We start from the raw sequence: 21,246 nt of genomic DNA, 5'->3' as shown, positions 1-21,246 counted from the left end.
GACAGGTGAACTTCTTAGGGGCTCTGCTCTTAATGAGACAGAGCCTTGGGTCCTGGAGTAGGCCAGTCATACACAGATGGTATCAGAACACCCAGGCAGAACCACTCTCTACTTCAGCCCTAGTAGGTCCAGAAAGGCATCTCAGTGGAGTGTCTTCAGTGAGTAAAAAGAATGCATGGAACTGCTTCCAAAGAATCCCTGGTTTCCAGGAACTGGAGTCTGTCATTCCTTTTACTTAGATCAAACATTCTTCAAATATATCTGTGGGAATGCCAACATGAACACCACACGTACACTGACACCTTTTTCAATCTTCTTAAACACAGGGCAACTTGGTATATCAAACAACCTACCGCCCACCTCACTGGCTTCCAAAGCTGAGCATTCCCAACTGCTGGAATGAGGCAGGGCACTGGCTGGATTCAGAGAGCATTGTAAACAGTGGCCTGGATCTCAGGGGAGCAGCTGGAAACTGAAACCCATTGGAATGTGCTTTGGGTTAGTGGAGATGACCTTGAAAACCAGAAAACTGCAATCTGCATGGCACTTGCGGCTGTGATAGGGAGACAGAGGAGCAAGCACTAGGCAATTCATGCTGGAGGCAGGCCAGGTGTGCTCCTCCCCTCCCACCAGGGGCAGAGAGAACGGAAATGATGTGAATGCCAAGGGCAGCTGAGAAAAGGAGTCATGACTGGGGTTTGCTTTGTTAAGTGTTGAGTGAGCTGAGTTGGGGGAATGAAGATCTGAGAGAACAGGAAGAAGGCAGACTATGAGTGGCGAAGACAACAGTGAAGGCTAGCAGCAGCCTTCCACACCTATTCCATTGTTATCTGATGGACAGCCAAGACAGGACTTTTCCTGGCTCTTACTCATTATATTGTCTTCACTATTTGGAGCAGCTGTGTGAAAGGCAGGCCTACCAGGAGCAGACAAAGCCTGCTGCATCTTGCACTGCCCTTTGCCTCCATACCCCATGGCAGAGGAAAGCATTTGATCCTTCTGTGTTATACTTACTGTAATCCCCAAAAAAGAAACGGGATCCCTGTAAGAGTTAAAGAAAGAGGAAAGTAACATGAAATGTGGCTCAACAGTCAAAGACAGATGTATTTTAGAGAAATAAACCAGAGAGGGTCTTCTGGCCAATTTCAGTCAGGAGCATTCTCTCTTACAGACTAAACATATATATATTGGCTTTAGGGTGAAGGAGCTTATCACAAGGTTGGAATGTTTCTGTGTGGGGGAGAAGTTTATGTCAGGGTTGGAATGTCTTTGGGTGGAGGGGAGGTTATCTTGGGGCTGATGTCTTTCTGGCTGGAGGGGAGGTTATCTCAGGGCTGGCGTGTCTCTCATTGGGGAGGGGTTTGGAATGTTTCTTTTAAGAGATGTTGATGGAATGTTGCTGACCTTAGCCAATAGGCTGATGCCCTTTGGATTTAGGCAGTTTCTGATCAAGGTGAATTTTAAAATGACAGTTCTTGTCCAAGATGGCGATGCTCCTGCTCTGTCAATCCTGACCTTACAGTTATAAAAAGGATGAGGGGTGACGTGTTCTTTCTGGCTACCTCCTGCTGATGAGGAGACAGAGAGTTTTCTGGTCTCAGATTGACGGTAGGAGCAATGCCTTGTGTGGATGTTTTTGGGTAGTTGTTTGTGAAATGGCCATGATCCCGTCAGTTAAAAATCTTTGAAAAAGGTTAATTAGGCAGGGTAAAAACATTAGTCCTAGGCATATTATTAGGAGAGGGCCCAGGAATGGGATGGTCCATACTATGATTTTGTTCCCAAACCAAAGATCTATTTGGTTGTTTTGGTATTCCAGCTTTTTCTTTTCTTTTCTTTTCTTTTCTTTTTTGTTTTGTTTTGTTTTGTTTTGTTTTTTAGGAGCATCTCTTACCAGGCCCAATTGGTTGAGATAGAAACATTCCTCACCTAATGAGAGGCAGAGGCACATGTTTGGAAAGGCCCATGTGTTATTTTCTGTTAGTAACCATTATTCCTGCTGCGAAGATAATAATTAAGCAAAATGCTATGGTAATTGAGTTTCTCTGATATTTACCTGAAGGGTGCTACAGTATATAGTCCTACTGCAAATAGTAGAATGAGTAAAGCAATTCCCACAAGGGTGGCATAGTAATAATTACCATTTAAAAGTTTTAATATTTGGCTTAAAAGGAGAGGTAAGAATGACAAAAAGTATTTGGTGAGGTAGGGGTTAGACTGAGTAAGATGAGTAATTCTCACTTAGTTACTTATTTTTAAATGATTTTTGGCTTAAGATTTCCTATTTCTTTATTTCCTCATGTGAGGGTCGGGGTCCTAGAGGCAGTGCCTGCTGAAACATCTGATTTTCAGTTTATAGGGTTTAAGAAAGCACAGATTATTTTGGAAACTTGTAGCCAGAAAAATTAGAATTTAATTTAAACAGTAGAAAATAATAAGAATTGAAAAACATTAGGCAACACTAGAATTTAACAACACGTATGCTACAGTTTTTGAAACTTAATTTTCTCTCTTCAGTTTCCCATTTTTATTAAAAGACAAATCATGGTAGGACTGGTTTGCTTTATTGTACTTGGCTTAATTATTTGCATACAGTGCAGCAAGAATAATTATTTGTTACATAGGCCTTTTAAACCAGCTTTGACAGAACTTTGTTCCATAGAAGGAATATGAGACAAGAACTTTTTAAAGCCAAGCACAGCCATGGATTTGTACCATCAAATAACTATGAGTTTGGTGAATTCCTCTCCTCTTGAGGTTCCAAATAAGTTGGGCCTCCCAGCCTGTCAGAAAGTGACATTCATTACTTAACACAGATCAGAAACCCTGTAAAGGGACTGTGTACACAAAATATGAAGCCAGTTTCCCAAGGGCTTTATTGGCTTCATAAGTCAAGTTTGATTCCTTGAAGGAAAGCACACCGTTCCAGTCAAAGCCTTGGTGAAATAACCAATTTCTCCAATTGTGTCCTGTTACAAAAGAAAACAGATTCTTATTGCACTTATGCAAATAGCTATATTACCATAACTTAAGAATACTCACAGTTTCCAAATTCTGGAGAAAATCGGGTAAAGAGAAACAAGTATACTCCAAATTTTGTTAGTGCTTTATAGCTGACTATAAAACCACCTTCTAAAGAGGATGTAAACAAGACAACAATTGTTTATGGATGACACAAAATTTTAGGATAGCCATAGTTAAAGGCATAATTGATAAGGATATATGTTACCTCTGTGGCACACAATAATTTTAACATAACAATTATTACTGATAACATACACTGAGATATATCAGAATTATAGGAGTCTCCCATAACTTTGGAGCACATACCAATAACGTATTTATACAAATATAGCCCAAAGAAAGCCAAACACCATTTTATATTTTACAATGCTTCCTGTATGATTTTATACCACATAAGCTAAATTTTACCTTTATGTTAGTGTGCTATTAATGTTAAACTCAATTGTTAATAAAACCTTGTAGACACATTTACCCAATTTTAATATAAGATTTTTATAGACTCTTTTAACCCTTTATAATTTTTGTTAAAGATCAGGTTAGTGCTTTAAGAGAAACTCATTGTGCTTTTATTTTAATGCTCAATTTACAGAAAAACTAGATGATACCTCTTCAACTTTAGCCAATATGTTTACACACAGAATTTCCTGTGCAATTAATCTTCCAAAATTTTCTTAAACCTTCAAAAAATTTTTTAACTTTTTAATCTAGGTAAAAATCCACACTCTTATGCCTCCTTATAATCTTTTTGTCAAAAGTATTTGCAAACTGTTTTTTCAACAATATTACATGCATGTTACACTGTTAACTTTTAGCAACCTTTACTTTTGTTGGTAAGTTTGGGATTTTAATTATGTACTAGATGTAGAGTCTAGGACCTAGACAGAAATGCAGTTAAGGTCTGGCTTATTCCAGCATTTAACTCCATGTGTCCTAGGCTTTACCTAGCTACAAATCAGGCAATTTGTGTGGCTAAGAGTTATAGTGACATTTCATAAAGTATTCAGGAGGCCTACTCACTTTTAAATTGTTCAACATTTCTTACACAAATTCCCTTTATAAAATTTTTTGCGATCTTCTCAGACAATTTCAGACATGCCTCAACTTTCTGAATTGTTGTAAACATTTCTTTCTTTAAACAACCAGTTAATTTACTTTAGGACAAGAATTTACCATATAAGATTCATTTTTATATAAATTCTCTTTCCTTTAATATTAAAGATGATAACAGTCCTTTCCCCAAACAAACTTCCTTCATGGCTGTGGACAAGACTGCCTAAGGCCATAAAATTAGAAGTTAGGGCATTTTACTAAATAGTTCAAGATGTGGCTATCTTCATTAAACCAATATTAATGTTTCACTTATTAAAAAATTACACAAGCAAAGGTTATTCTGTTTCAGCTGAGTTATAGTTTTGTAACGTCTATGTCAAATTTTGACACCTTGTAATACTTGGCAGAAATAAGTATGAAATTGCTTGACCAATAAGTGCAAACAAAAATGTACACTGGCAACTCTTAAGACAAGTTTTAAACCAGCAAGTTTTAAAGATTAAAGTCACGTGAACTGAAAGGTCCCACAGCTTTTACTTTTCCCTTCAAAATATTTCAGTGCTTACTTTTCTTAGGTCAATTAATTAGAGCTCTTTTAATAGACATTGCATGCATAACACATATATAGCCACACAGACAACCAGAAGTAGATTCAGTAGTTATAAGTTTTTTGTTTTTTTTTTTTGTTTTTTGTTTTTTTTTTTTTTTTGCTAATTTCCCATTTGGATTATTGGCCTTTGGGTGAGGCTCTTTAAGAACAGGGCTAGGAAAACAGTTTCCAGGGCCTAATAAACAAGCATAGCTGGAAGACAAAGACAGATTTGAGAGGTACTTATTCACCTTTAATTCCAGGGGTTCCATAAGGAAAACAGAAATTTTTCCCAAAATGGGATTTATGGAACCTTTTGTGTTTTCCCAAGGAGTCCCAGGGCATCAGAAGTCATTTTAGGGTTTTTCATACATGCACCAGACATGGCAAGAGGGAGTGGAGAAAAGTAATTCAGTTAACTGAGAAAAAACCTTTTCTAGGAAAACAGATATAAGAAAAAAAAAACACAAAGGCCTTTTGAATATACTCATAGCTTGAATATCCATTTTAATTAAGCTCAGCACTCTTTTTTACTGGGTTATGTGCAGGAACTCCCTGCACTAATGACAGGGATTTTTAGAGAAAGATCACAGACACTGCTTGATGTGTGACAAATCACACATGGAAAAAGGGACATGAACGTGAGCAATGCCTTCAGCCCCAGCCACTTCCCAGAGAGGGAGAATAGCAGAGGTGGTTTTTGAACATGTAACAGGTGGAGAAGGAGGAAGAACAGGGTTTGGGGCTGAAGGCTTGGGGACAGGAGGGGCCACCAAGGCAGAGGGTTCAAACAGGCAAGTAGCAGATGTAGGTGGATGAGAATATGGACAGGTTTATCTGCAGGGTAAAAAGCGGTTTCAGAGGAAGAAGAGACCAGGGGAGGGTTTTTATTAAGAAGAAAGATTTCATGAGGGGTGCAAGCTTGACACAGGGAGGGTTGGGATCTAAGTAGAAGCAGAAGAAAGCCTGAATATAGAGAACCTCTTGCCATTTGACATTCTTGGTTATAAAGTTGCCAAGGTTCCTGAGAATTTGGAAGTTAAAGGTGCCATTTGCAGACCATCTGCTGTCATTATGTAATTTGTATTGGGGCCAGGCCAAGTTGCAATAAAAAACTAAATGCGTAAGCCAAGTTTGGTGAGGTTATGAAGGAGACAGCACAGTGGAGAGGTCATATGAATGTGGGATTGTTTGGCACCCATGTGGACTGGTGAGAAAAAGCCAAGGGTGTCTGTCTTTTTCTAGGTATCCCCAGACAAAAGACAGAGACCTGGAATACTCTTTCTAAAAAGGACAGTCAAGCTGAGAAAAAACTTGGTGTCCTCAAGATTTCCTCTAGCTTAGTCCCACTGGTCCTCCAAGGACATGGATGGCCGACCTGACTTTCCTGGGTACCGTGAGAAAACCAGGGGAGGGCAAATTTTGCCAGTCAGCTGGATTAGTGTCTGATGCTGGATGTTCCAGTTGGAATTCGCAAAGGGACTCTTAGACTGGAGCTGCACAAGGAAGAAAGAAAGAGAGAGAGAGGAGAGAGAGAGAGAAGTTGAGGGAGGCAGAGGGGAGAGAGTGAAATACACATTGCCAGTGGTTGGAGGTGGATTCCCAAGACTGAGGGTTTTGAATACTCTAGGGAGTAGCCCTGGCCAGAGCCTCACAGTTCCCTTCAGGTTACTTGTCCTCCTCATGCAAATTGCTCAAAAAGTGAAATAGGAGAAAAGACGAGGCAGGTGGCCAGAGACCCTCAGAATCCAGGAGTTAGCTCAGGATGAGCTGCCATTGCCCACTGTTTCCTGGGTTGCAAGAGAGCTCTATCCTCAGCACTCATCCTGGGTTTTGGCACCAAATGTAAGCATTAAAGAGGAAAGAAACACGAAATGCGGCTCAGCAGTCAAAGACAGATTTATTTTAGAGAAATAAACCTGAGAGGGGCTTTTGGCCAATTTCAGTCAGGAGCATTCTCTCTTACAGACTAAGAGTATATATTGGTATTAGGGTGAGGGGGCTTATCACAAGCTAAGAATGTTTCTGTGTGGGGGAGAAGTTTATGGCAGGGCTGGAATGTCTTTGGGCTGGAGGGAAGGTTATCTTGGGGGTGAAGTCTTTCTGACCAGAGAGGAGGTTATCTCACGGCTGGCATGTCTCTCATTGGGGAGGGGTTTGGAATGTTTCTGGTAAGAGATGTTGACGAGATGTTGCTGACCTTAGCCATTAGGCTGATCTGCTTTGGATTTAGTCAGTTTCTGATCAAGGTGAATTTTAAAATGACAGTGCTTGGCCAAGATGGCAAGCTCCTGCTCTGTCAGTCCCTAATTGGTCCTACGGAGTTCTCAACCCTGTTTGCCCATTAAAATCACCTGGGGAGTTTCTACAAAATTAGAGGTACTTAGGCCTCACTCCAATGAATCGCTCTTTACATTGAAAAGACAAGCAAACAAAAAAGCTCTTCAAGGTTAAGAAAATCTATAGCTTAAAATAATCAAACCTCAAAAATTCCAAGTTGACCCAGTACAGTTTCTCTTACTGGAATGTGGGTGGAGGCCAACTCAAAAGCAAAGTTAGAGATAGCTGGGCATGAAGACTCATGTTCATAACCCCAGCACTCTGGGAGGCTGAGGCAGAAGGATTACTTGAGTCTAGGAATTTGAGATCACTCTGGGCAACATAGGGAGACCCTGTCTCTACAAAATTAAAAATGTGTTCAAAGCCTACCTGGGCATGGTGGTGCACACCTGTGTTTCCAGCCACTCCTGAGGCTGAAGTAGTAGAATCACTTGGCCTGGGGAGTTGAGGATCATGCCACTGCACTCCAGTACTCTGGGTGACATAGCAAGTCCCTATCTCAAAATAACAAAAAACAAGTTAAAAAGTAGGTTAAAAAAAAGAAAGAATATCTAAATGAATAGCCTCAGCACTGGCTTTTCCCATTCTGTGGCTGTTTACCACATTCTGTTCTCCATACAACAGCCTGAGACATGTTTTTAAGTAAATTCAAATCCTATGCCCCACCTATTTAAAACCTTTCTGTGGCTTCCCATTCCATTAACTATACACTCTAAACTGATCTCCAGCTCTCATGGGTACTGCATGATCTGCTTATCCTTCCAACTCATTTCCTCATCACTCTCCCTTTTACTCACGATGCCTCAGCCAGACTGGCCTCTCTTCTATTCCATAAATACGCAATACTTTCTTGCCTCTAGATCTTCACATTTATCACTCCCTTTATATAAAATGGTGTTCCTCATCTTCTCATGGTTGGCTCTCTGTTGACATGCAGATCTCAGCTGAACTGTCACTGCCCTAATGAGGTGAGACGTCCCTGATCATCCTCTCCTGAATACGCTCTGCTTCACTCATCACATCACACTGTTTCTCCCCTCCTAGCTGTTAAAACAATATGCAACTAACTTCTCAGGTGTAGATTTTATTGTTTATCTGTACCTGAATAGGGACCTTAGACAGTCTTGCTCCCTGCTACATTCCCAAGAGCCTGGAATCATGTCCAATGTCATAGAGGGCCTTATAAATATTTATTAAGTAAATTAATCCAAGAAGGCAAAGCCAGATCAAAAAACATCATCACATCTGGAGAATTATAGCAGTCAGAGGAGGAAAACAGTGAGTTAGGATGGAACTCAGCAGAATGGGTCACCACCTAAGCCAACAAACCTGAAAAGTCTTCTATCATTCCTCAACTGGACACATTCCTGCATGAACCCATGCCACAGTAAAGGTCCACTTTTGCCCAGATTAAACCACAGAGTCAAGGGCTGGGTCAAGGGAACATTAGCATGGAAAATGTCAAAAGAGAAAGCAGTCCCACAGCAGTCTCCCTGATAATAACTTTGAAGGCCTATTTGCTTAACCCAGATATATGTATAGGGTGTCCACCACTCACATATTTAGAAAGGGAAAATGAAGTAAAGTCGTACAGCCTGCTTGCCTATAACTGCAATTCAGAACCCAGAATTAAAAAGAAGTGAACACCCAAAACTTCAAATGAGTAGTCTGTTTAAAACACAAATTCATAAAGTGTATGACTCAAAGCAGTTTCTTTGATTCTTCTCAGAACAAAAGATCTTAACAGAGCAGATCAGAAATGACTGAAACAGCCAGTGGATTATAATTTTTTGCACATCCTTTATACCTCTAGGAGATTATTATGGAACATTGCACTCTGGGCAGAAGAGCTATACCTCTAAAATATTTCCCAACAGAAATCATACTCTCTATCTATTAAACAGTACAGCACAGAAAAACCAGTTTAAAGGGGAAAAAAAGCAGGTGTCATTAGAATACTTGGAAGAATAGTGGATACTTGGGGAATTGTGGTCATTGAAAAGGGTTCTCAGAAGACCACATTAGATGTCATTGTTAATGGGTTGGTAAAAACAAAAGGAAAATTGACCATGATCCCAGTGTTAGGCCTTAACACTTATATTCAGGTCTAAAATTTGCTGCTGCATTGGTGGGCTGATAATTTGATGCCAAGGAGAGGTCTTTGATCTGGCAGCAAGGATGGAGTTCTTGTGCTGAAAGTTTAGGGACACGTTAAGAAAGCACATGTCTAGAGGCAACTGTCTGGCTGACACAGCAGTCACAGTTGCATTGTGGGACTGGATGCCTAGATGACTATGGGCCTTGAAGATGACCTTCAAGACCCTGATTTCTGTTACATGTGACTTGTAAAAAATGGAAGCATCATGGTTTAATCTGTTTGTGCTAGTATAATAAAATATATTTGATCAGATAATTTACACATTAAAGAATGTTATTTCTCATGTTCCACAGACTGGAAAGTCCATGATCAAGGTATCAGTATGTTCCATGTCTGGTGAGAGCCCAGTGTCTCTTGCCAAGGTGGGTTCTTGTTGCTGCATCCTCAGCAGGAGATGGACAATGTGTTTTCATGAGGCAAAAGAATGGAAGGGTCCAGCTACTTCCCTCAAGTTCTTTTATAAGGTCACTAATCCCATTCATGAAGGCCCTGTCCTCATACATTAATCTCTTTCTAAAGTCCTCAGCTCTAAATACTAATGCATTGGCAATTAAGTTTCAACACATGAATTTGGAGGAAACACATTCAGACCATACAATTTCATGAGATCAAGAGGAAATATGGGACAAGGGTGATCTTGGTACAGCCTAACCCACGCACTGCTGCAATGAACTTTGGCCATTATTTTTACTTTGAATCACAGAGCCAAGGCCAGAGACAAGAAGGAACGGGGAGAAAAAAATACCCTAAAATATTCATTCTCATGACCTAGGGTGTTACAGGATTTTATGGCCCATTGGCTAATGGCTATTCTGTGCAACACACTGACCTCCAAGAAAAGTAGTAGAAAGAGAGTTTTCAGATAAGAGATTCAGGAACTGTCAAAACAAATTAAAATTGACTAGTCCTGTTCTTCCACAGTAAATGAGAAAGGAGATATCCTTATTCTGGTCATATTGGATAGCTTTAGTAGACAGATGAAGGCTTTCTCAATAAAGTACAAAAGAGCTAAACTAATGGCAGAGATTTAAGTCTAAGAAATCTTCTCTTACCCTGGGGTCCCCACGAACATGACCTCAGAAGTGGGCAGACTCATGAGAGAGCTGTCTCACCAGCCATGTCTCATAGCATATGACTAAACCTAGCAGACTTTGCTCTCCTCTGGCCTGTTCCCCAGACTTCATACCCCAGCGATCTATCAGGAATCAGCCTCATGAACAGTTGGACTTGGTGCCCTTTCTAGATCTTTACTCTTTGGAAGTTCACTTCTAGATCATTGAACTCTTTGTCAGATATCACTTTTCTCAGCTTCCTTCCATTTGTATTAAGTTCATAACTGTGGTTTCATGATTCTCCTCACATCAGAAAAAGATAAGAACATCTCAACTAAATTGTTCTTTGTGGTTAAGAATATAAATAAATAAAGCCTTGAAGATAAGACTTGAAATCAGAGAAAAGGTAAGTAGCATAACATCCACCCCTCCAAATAGCCAATCACAGTCCTGTAAATCAATTTTATTTCATGCTTTCCTGCTGGCTGGTAATCACATTGCAAAAATTCCCAAAGTGTTTTTTGTTTTTTTTTTTGTTTTTTTTTTTTGTTTTTTTACAGACACTTCAATGCAGGCATAATGGCCTGCATAAGGTCATCTCTTCAACCCTGAAATCACCAGCTGAGTACTTGTGGGAGACATTACAGATTGGTTTGGGCTAAGAGTGAAACAAATCACATGAGCATATGGTATTAAAGCAATGTGGTATACACACAATGATGTTAACTTACTTTATAAAAGAATGTAGTAGAAGCTGTCTTTGAATACAGCTATCTGGTGATAACATTGCTCCCAGATACACATGTATGTAATTTTTTAAGTTGTCTCTGGGCTTAGAGGTCTAGATCCAAAATTACAAGGAAAATGAGCAAGAATATTATCAAGATAATATCAAAAGGCTGTTCTCCATTGCTCAGAAACATGAAAAAAGGAATGCCCACAGTAAACTGAAGAGGTACATATGAAATCTCAGAATGAATCTCTTAACTTCTAAAAATGTGTTACATTTGGAATGCAATCTGATATAGGTATTCACAAGACCTGAGCAGACACCTCACCAAAGAAGATATATAGCTTTAAAAAAAGCCAATGAAAAGATACTAAACATCATATGTCATTAGAGAATTGCAAACTAAAATGAAAATGAGATACCACTGCACACCCATTAGAATGGTGAAAATCCACAACACTGACAACACCAAGTGCTAGCAAGAATGTGAAGCATCAGGAATGCTCATCCATTGCTGGTGGGGATGCAAACTTGTACAGATACTTTGTAAGGCAGTTTGGCAGTTTCTTATAAAACTGAACATATCCTTACCATATGATCCAGCAATCATGCTCCATTGCATTTACACAAATAAATAGGAAACTTATGTCTACACAAATATCTACTTTCAGGTTTGATCTTTATAAGTAGTTTTATCCATGATTATCAAAACTTGGAAGCAGCCAAATTGTCCTTCAGTAGGAGAATATACAAATAAATGGTGGTACATCCAGACAATGGTATGTTATTCAGTGCCAAAAAATAGCTATCAAGCCATAAATAACATGGAGGAAATTTAAATGTATATTATTAAATGCAAGAAACTAATATGAACAGGCTACATGCAGTGTGATTCCAACTATATGACATTCTGGAAAAGGCAAAACCGTGGAGACAGTAAAAAGACCAATGGCTGTCAGAGTCAGGGTGCACAGAGGAATGAATAGGCAAAGCACAGATGATTTTTAGGGCAGATGATACTAAAATGGTGGTGACATGTATTACACATTTGTCAAAACTCAGAGAATGTGCAAGAACAAGAGTAAACTTTGGACTTTGAGTGATAAAGATGTATCAATGCAGGTCAACTCATTGTAACAAATGTACCATTCTGGTAGAGGGTGTTGATAGTGGGGGAGGCTATGTATGTGTTGGGGTGGGAGTATATGAGAACTCTCTGCATTTTCCCTCAGTTTTGATGTGAAGCTAAAACTATTACAGAAAATAAAGTCCATTTTAAAAGTTAAATGAGATAATATATGTAAAGCACATGATACATTGTAAAGGACTCAATTAATATATTAAAGCTCATATGTAGAGCTTTCTATGTGCAAGGAGATGTCCCATATGAAATTTTAGTCTGATCTTAACTGATTATTCTTTAAAATAAATTTCTGGAGTGGACTTGCTGGTCAAGTGTGTGAAAGTTTACAATATTTTGTCAGATACTCATTAGAAATTTGTATCAACTTACACTTCCACAAATAACATGCTTGTCTCCCCACATCTTCACCAACACTTAGTAACTTCAGGTATTCTAATATCTGCTAAACTACCTGTGCTTTCAAACTGGGTTCAGTGAAGGGATAACGTTCTTTGCAATGCAAAAGAAATCCCCAAGGAAAGAAGGCAGCTTGTCAGAAATATGACAGTCTACCTCTTTTTTTTCCTTAAACATTGGGGTTCCAAGAGCTCTTGAATTGGCATAAAGCTCTGTTTTCATCTGAAGATTCCACTGGAGAAAGGTCTACTTTCAAGTTCACTTATATAGTTGTTGGAAGATTCAGTTCTTCTAAGATTATTAGACTGAGAACCTCAGTTTCCCCTTGACTGTTGGCTGCTCTCAGTTCCTTACTATATTGTCCTCTCCACCAGGGCAATTTGCTTCATCAAAGCCAAAAAGAAAGAGCAACTGTAAAAGCAAGTTGAAAGTCACAATCCTTACTAACCTAATCATGAAAGTGGCATTCCATCATTTTTGTTATATTATACTAGTTAAAAGCAAGTTACTAGGTTCAACTCACACACAAGGGTACAAATATCAGGAGGTAGAGATCACTGGAGTCACCTTAGAGGCTGGCTACCATATCATTACTGTTAGCCTCTGGAACATTTGGTTGAATGGCATCTATTTGACCTCTCCTCCAAGATAATTGGCAGACAGAGTAATAAGTAGGAGATGGAAAAGAGATTTTGCTAAAGCCTCTCTTTTCCTCTCATACTATCACTGGGGCTGGTGGTCCAGAGGTCTTATTCCTTGAAGGCCATGTGGGCAATGAGGTTCACCACCCTGTTGTCATAGTCAAATTCATTGTCATTCCAGGAAATGAGCTTGATAAAGTGGTCATTGAGGGTAATGCCAGTCCCAGCATCGAAGGTGGAAAAGTGCATGATGCTGATAAAGTTGGAGGAGACAATCTGGTGCTCAATGTAGCCCAGGATGCCCTTGAGGGAGCCTGCCAATGCTGCTTCACCACCTTCTTGATGTCATCATATTTGGCAGGTATTTCCTGATGGCAGATCAGATTCATGACCAACACATTGGTGGTGGGGACACGGAAGGCCATGCCATTGAGCTTCCTGTTCAGCTGAGGGATGACTTTGCCCTTAGGCTTGGCAGTGACAGCAGATGTAGTGATGATGTTCTGGAGAATCCCATGTCCATTATGCCAGTTTCCTGAAGGAGCCATCCACAGTTTTCTGGGTGGCAGTGATGGCATGGACTATGGTCATGAGTCCTCCCATAACACCAAAGTTGTCATGGATGACCTTGGCTAGGAGTGCTAAGCAGTTAGTGGTACAGGATGTATTGCTGATGATCTTAAGGCTGTCATCATAGTTCTGATGGTTCACACCCATCACAAACATGGGGACATCAGCAGAGGGGGCAGAGATGACAACCCTTGTGGCTCACCCCTGAAAGTGAGCCCCAGCCTTCTCCATGGTGGAGAAGACACCAGTGGACTCCACGATATGCTCAGTGCCAGCATTACCATATTTGATTTTGGTGAGATCTTTTGGTGAGATTTTGGGAGATTTTGGAATTTCCATTGATGACAAGCTTCCCGTTCTCAGCCTTGGCAGTGCCATGGAATTTGCCATGGGTGGAATTATACTGGAACATGTAGGGCATGAAGTTAAGGTCAATGAAGGGGTCATTGATGGCAACAATGTCCACTTTACCAGAGTTCAGAGCAGCCCTTGTGACCAGAAACCCAAATATGACCAAATCCATTGACTCCAGGTTTCACCTTCCCCATGGTGTCTCAGGGATGCAGCTGGCACTGCATGAGATGTGGCTGTCTGCTGAATGGGAGAAGCAGAAAGCTACAGCATATTATTTAACCCATAATTATCATATTGAGAGATTCTTTGTGAACTCTGATGCCAATAGGTGGTGACTCAGATGGGCATCACTTGACATAGCAGGCTAACATCCCCTGAGAATGTGGACAGTTCAGTTGTCTCAGTATCACTTGTTTAAAGACTATCCTTTTCCCTCGTTGAATTTACTTTTGTCAAAATCAATTGGCCATATGATTTTGGCCATTAACTCACACATAAGCAAAAGTTCTCTCAAAATGGGTTATAGGCCTAAATTTCAGGGGTAAATCATACACTTCTTCGAAGAAAACATAAATTAACATGTTCATGACCTTAAATAAAGAAAAAAAAATCTTTTTCTGCTAAACAAAAAAAGTTAAAAAATGAGACATGATCAAAACTAAAAATGTTTGCTTTTTAAAAGACATCAATAAGAAAATGAAAAGCCACAGAATGAGAAAAAATATCAAAACATATATTTGATAAAGGACTTCTAGAATATAAAATACAATTACAACTAAAGAACACAAGGATAAATGACCCAATTTTAAAATCAGCAAAATATTTGAATAGTCAATTAACCAAAAAGGTGTAAGAATGGCCAATAAAGTACATGAAAAGACAGTCAGCATCACCACTCAGCAGGGAAATGAAACTCAAAACTACAATGTGACACCACTTCTTACCCACTAGAATGCTATAATAAAACAGAAGGACAATAACAATTGGAAGAGGGGTGGAGCCAAGATGGCAGAATAGGAACAGCTCCGGTCTACAGCTCCCAGCATGAGTGATGCAGAAGATGGGTGATTTCTGCATTTCCATCTGAGGTACTGGGTTCATCTCACTAGGAAGTGCCAGACAGGGGGAGCAGGACAGTGGGTGCAGTGCACCATGAGCCAGCAGAAGCAGGGTGAGGCATTGCCTCACTCAGGAAGGGCAAGGGGTCAGGGAGTTCTGACTAGAAAGTCAAAGAAAGGGGTGACAGATGGCACCTGGAAAATCGGGTCACTCCCACCCTAATACTGTGCTTTTCCAACGGGCTTAAAAAATGGCACAACAGGAGATTATATCCCGCACCTGACTCGAAGGGTCCTATGCCCACGGAGTCTCCCTGATTGCTAACGCAGCAGTCTGAGATCAAACTGCAAGGCGGCAGCAAGGCTGGGAGAGGGGCTCCTGCCATTACCCAGGCTTGATTATGTAAACAAAGCAGCCAGGAAGCTCGAACTGGGTGGAGCCCACCACAGCTCAAGGAGGCCTGCCTGCCTCTGTAGGCTCCACCTCTGGGGGCAGGGCACAGACAAACAAAAAGACAGTAGTAACCTCTGCAGACTTAAATGTCCCTGTCTGACAGCTTTGAAGAGAGTACTGGTTCTCCCAGCACACAGCTGGAGATCTGAGAACAGGCAGACTGCCTCCTCAAGTGGGTCCCTGACCCCCGAGCAGCCTAACTGGGAGGCACTCCCAAGTAGGGGCAGACTGACACCTCACACGGCTGGGCACTCCTCTGAGAAGAAACTTCCTGAGGAACAATCAGGCAGCAGCATTTGCAGTTCACCAATATCCACTGTTCTACAGCCACCGCTGTTATGCAGCCACCACTGCTGATACCCAGACAAACAGAGTCTGGAGTGGACCACTAGCAAACTCCAACAGACCTGAAGCTGAGGGTCCTGTATGTCAGAAGGAAAACTAACAAACAGAAAGGACATCCACACCAAAAACCCATCTGTACGTCACCATCATCAAAGACCAAAAGTAGATAAAACCACAAAGATGGGGAAAAAACAGAGCAGAAAAACTGGAAACTCTAAAAATGAGAGTGCCTCTCCTCCAAAGGAACACAGCTCCTCACCAGCAATGGAACAAAGCTGGATGGAGAATGACTTTGATGACAAGTTGAGAGAAGAAGGCTTCAGATGATCAAACTACTCTGAGCTACAGGAGGAAATTCAAACCAATGGAAAATAAGTTTAAAACTTTGAAAAAAAATTAGATGAATGGATACCTAGAACAACCAATGCAGAGAAGTCCTTAAAGGAGCTGATGGAGCTGAAAGCCAAGGTTTGAGAACTACGTGAAGAATGCAGAAGCCTCAGGAGCCAATGTGATCAACTGGAAGAAAGGGTATCAGTGATGGAAGACAAAATGAATGAAATGAAGCGAGAAGGGAAGTTTAGAGAAAAAAGAATAAAAAGAAACAAATAAAGCTTCCAAGAAATATGAGACTATGTGAAAAGACCAAATTTATGTCTGATTGGTGTACCTGAAATTGACGGGGAGAATGGAACAAAGTTGGAAAACACTCTGCAGGATATTATCCAGGAGAACTTCCCCAACTTAGCAAGGCAGGCCAACATTCAGATTCAGGAAATACAGAGAACCCCACAAAGATACTCCTCGAGAAGAGCAACTCCAAGATACATAATTGTCAGATTCACCAAAGTTGAAATGAAGGAAAAAATGTTAAGGGCAGCCAGAGAGAAAGGTCAGGTTACCCACAAAGGGAAGCCTGTCAGATTTATAGCGGATCTCTTGGCAGAAACTCTACAAGCCAGAAGAGAGTGGGGGCCAATATTCAACATTCTTAAAGAAAAGAATTTTCAACCCAAAATTTCATATCCAGCTAAATAAAGCTTCATAAGTGAAAGAGAAATAAAATCCTTTACAGACAAGCAAATGCTGAGAGATTTTGTCACCACCAGACCTGACCTAAAAGACCTCCTGAAGGAAGCACTAAACATGGAAAGGAACAACTGGTACCAGCCACTGCAAAAACATGCCAAAATGTAAAAACCATCAAGGCTAGGAAGAAACTGCATCAACTACCGAGCAAAATAACCAGCTAACATCATAATGACAGGACCAAATTCACACATAACAATATTAACTTTAAATGTTAATGGACTAAATGCTCCAATTAAAAGACACAGACTGGCAAATTGGATAAAGAGTCAAGACCCATCAGTGTGCTGTATTCAGGAAACCCATCTCACATGCAGAGAGACACATAGGCTCAAAATAAAGGGATGGGGGAAGATCTACCAAGCAAATGGAAAACAAAAAAAGGCAGGGGTTGCAATCCTAGTCTCTGATAAAACAGACTTTAAACCAACAAAGATCAAAAAAGACAAAGAAGGCCACTACATAATGGTAAACGGATTGATTCAACAAGAAGAACTAACTATCCTAAATATATATGCACCCAATACAGGAGCACCCAGATTCATAAAGCAAGTCCTGAGTGACCTACAAAGAGACTTAAACTCTCACACAATAATAATGGGAGATTTTAGCACGCCACTGTCAACATTAGACAGATCAATGAGACAGAAAGTTAACAAGGATATCCAGGAATTGAACTCAGTTCTGCATCAAGTGGACCTAATAGACATCTACAGAACTCTTCACCCCAAATCAACAGAATATACATTCTTTTCAACACCACACCACACCTATTCCAAAATTGACCACATAGTTGGAAGTAAAGCACTCCTCAGCAAATGTAAAAGAACAGAAATTATAACAAACTGTCTCTCAGACCACAGTGCAATCAAACTAGAACTCAGGATTAAGAAACTCACTCAAAACTGCTCAACTACATGGAAACTGAACAACCTGCTCCTGAAGGACTACTGGGTACATAATGAAATGAAGGCAGAAATAGAGATGTTCTTTGAAACCAATGAGAACAAAGACAACATACCAGAATCTCTGGGTCACATTCAAAGCAGTATGTAGAGGGAAATTCATAGCACTAAATGCTCACAAGAGAAAGCAGGAAAGATCCAAAATGGACACCCTAACATCACAATTAAAAGAACTAGAGAAGCAAGAGCAAACACATTCTAAAGCTAGCAGAAGGCAAGAAATAACTAAAATCGGAGCAGAACTGAAGGACATAGAGACACAAAAAGCCCTTCAAAAAATTAATGAATCCAGGAGCTGGTTTTTTGAAAAGATCAACAAAATTGATAGACTGCTAGCAAGACTAATAAAGAAGAAAAGTGAGAAGAATCAACTAGATGCAATAAAAAATGATAAAGAGGATATCATCACCGATCCCACAGATATAAAAACTACCATCAGAGAATACTAAAAACACCTCTACACAAATAAACTAGAAAATCTAGAAGAAATGGATAAATTCCTCGACACATACACCCTCCCAAGACTAAACCAGGAAGAAGTTGAATCTCTGAATAGACCAATAACAGACTCTGAAATTGTGGCAATAATCAATACCTTACCAACCAAAAAAAGTCCAGGACCAAATGGATTCACAGCCGAATTCTACCAGAGGTACAAGGAGGAACTGGTACCATTCCTTCTGAAACTATTCCAATCAATAGAAAAAGAGGGAATCCTCCCTAACTCATTTTATAAGGCCAGCATCATCCTGATACCAAAGCCTGGCAGAGACACAACAAAAAAAGAGAATTTTAGACCAATATCCTCGATGAACATTGAAGCAAAAATCCTCAGTAAAATACTGGTGAACTGAATCCAGCAACACATCCAAAAGCTTATCCACCATGATCAAGTGAGCTTCATCCCTGGGATGCAAGCCTGGTTCAACATATGCAAATCAATAAATGTAATCCAGCATATAAACAGAACCAAAGACAAAAACCACATGATTATCTCAATAGATGCAGAAAAGGCCTTTGACAAAATTCAACAATGCTTCATGCTAAAAACTCTCAATAAATTAGGTATTGATGGGTTGTATCTCAAAATAAGAGCTATCTATGACAAACCCACAGCCAATATCATACTGAATGGGCAAAAACTGGAAGCATTCCCTTTGAAAACTGGCACAAGACAAGGATGCCCTCTCTTACCATTCCTATTCAACATAGTGTTGGAAGTGCTGGCCAGGACAATTAAGCAGGAGAAGGAAATAAAGGGTATTCAAATAGAAAAGAGGAAGTCAAATTGTCCCTGTTTGCAGATGACATGATTGTATATCTGGAAAACCCCATTGTCTCAGCCCAAAAGCTCCTTAAGCTGATAAGCAACTTCAGCAAAGTCTCAGGATAAAAAATCAATGTACAAAAATCACAAGCATTCTTATAAACCAATAACAGACAGAGAGCCAAATCATGAGTGAACTCCCATTCACAATTGCTTTGAAGAGAAAAAAATACCTAGGAATCCAACTTACAAGGGATGTGAAAGACCTCTTCAAGGAGAACTACAAATCACTGCTCAATGAAATAAAAGAGGATACAAAGAAATGGAAGAACATTCCATGCTCATGGGTAGGAAGAATCACTATCGTGAAAATGGCCATACTGCCCAAGGTAATTTATAGATTCAATGCCATCCCCATCAAGCTACCAATGACTTTCCTCACAGAATTGGAAAAAACTACTTTAAAGTTCATATGCAACCAAAAAAGAGCCTGCATCGCCAAGCCAATCCTAAGCCAAAAGAACAAAGCTGGAGGCATTACTCTACCTGACTTCAAACTATCCTACAAGGCTACAGTAACCAAAATAGCATGGTACTGGTACCAAAACAGAGATATAAACCAATGGAACAGAACAGAGCCCTCAAAAATAATGCCACATATCTACAACTATCTGATCTTTGACAAAGCTGACAAAAAAAAAGAAATGGGGAAAGGATTCCCTATTTAATAAATGGTGCTGGGAAAACTGGCTAGCCATATGTAGAAAGCTGAAACTGGATCCCTTCCTTACACCTTATACAAAAATTAATTCAAGATGGATTAAAGACTTACATGTTAGACCTAAAACCATAAAACCCTAGAAGAAAACCTAGGCAATACCATTCAGGACATAGGCATGGGCAAGGACTTCATGTCTAAAACACCAAAAGTAATGGTAACAAATGTCAAAATTGACAAATGGGATCTAATTAAACTAAAGAGCTTCTGCACAGCAAAAGAAACCACCATCAGAGTGAACAGGCAACCTACAGAATGGGAGAAAATTTTCGCAACCTACTCATCTGACAAAGGGCTAATATCCAGAATCTACAATGAACTCAAACAAATTTACAAGAAAAAAACAACCCCATCAAAAAGTGGGTGAAGGATATGAACAGACACTTCTCAAAAGAAGACATTTATGCAGCCAAAAAACACATGAAAAAATGCTCATCATCACTGGCCATCAGAGAAATGCAAATCAAAACCACAATGAGATACCATCTCACACCAGTTAGAATGGCAATCATTAAAGTCAGGAAACAACAGGTGCTGGAGAGAATGTGGAGAAATAGGAACACTTTTACACTGTTGGTGGGACTGTAAACTAGTTCAACAATTGTGGATGTCAGTGTGGTGATTCCTCAGGGATCTAGAACTAGAAATACCATTTGACCCAGCCATCCCATTACTGGGTATACACCCAAAGGACTATAAATCGTGCTGCTATAAAGACACATGCACATGTATGTTTATTGTGGCACTATTCACAATAGCAAAGAGTTGGAACCAACCCAAATGTCCAACAACGATAGACTGGATTAAGAAAATGTGGCACATATACCACATGGCATACTATGCAGCCATAAAAAATGATGAGTTCATGTCCTTTGTAGGGACATGGATGAAGCTGGAAACCATCATTCTCAGCAAACTATCGCAAGGACAAAAAACCAAACACCGCATGTTCTCACTCATAGGTGGGAATTGAACAATGAAAACACATGGACACAGGAAGGGGAACATCACACTCTGGGGACTGTTGTGGGGTGGGGGGAGGGGAGAGGGACAGCATTAGGAGATATACCTAATGCTAAATGACGAGTTAATTGGTGCAGCACACCAACATGGCACATCTATACATATGTAACAAACCTGCACATTGTGCACATGTACCCTAAAACTTAAAGTATAATAATAATAAAATAAAATAAAATAAAATAAAATAAATAAAAACAATTGGAAGAAGTGAAAAACAAT

General features: G+C 40.0%; 1 pseudogene; it reads right to left on the bottom strand.

Annotated features, from left to right (window-relative positions):
- Positions 1–13,232: 13,232 nt before the first annotated feature.
- LOC129015895 (glyceraldehyde-3-phosphate dehydrogenase-like) lies at positions 13,233–14,242 on the bottom strand (annotated as a pseudogene).
- Positions 14,243–21,246: the final 7,004 nt, after the last annotated feature.

This window comes from Pongo pygmaeus, chromosome 1 (assembly GCF_028885625.2).
Source record: "Pongo pygmaeus isolate AG05252 chromosome 1, NHGRI_mPonPyg2-v2.0_pri, whole genome shotgun sequence".
Classification (NCBI taxonomy): Eukaryota; Metazoa; Chordata; class Mammalia; order Primates; family Hominidae; genus Pongo; species Pongo pygmaeus.
The sequence above is the reverse complement of the archived record's forward strand: the minus strand, read 5'-3'. Positions and strand labels throughout refer to the sequence as shown.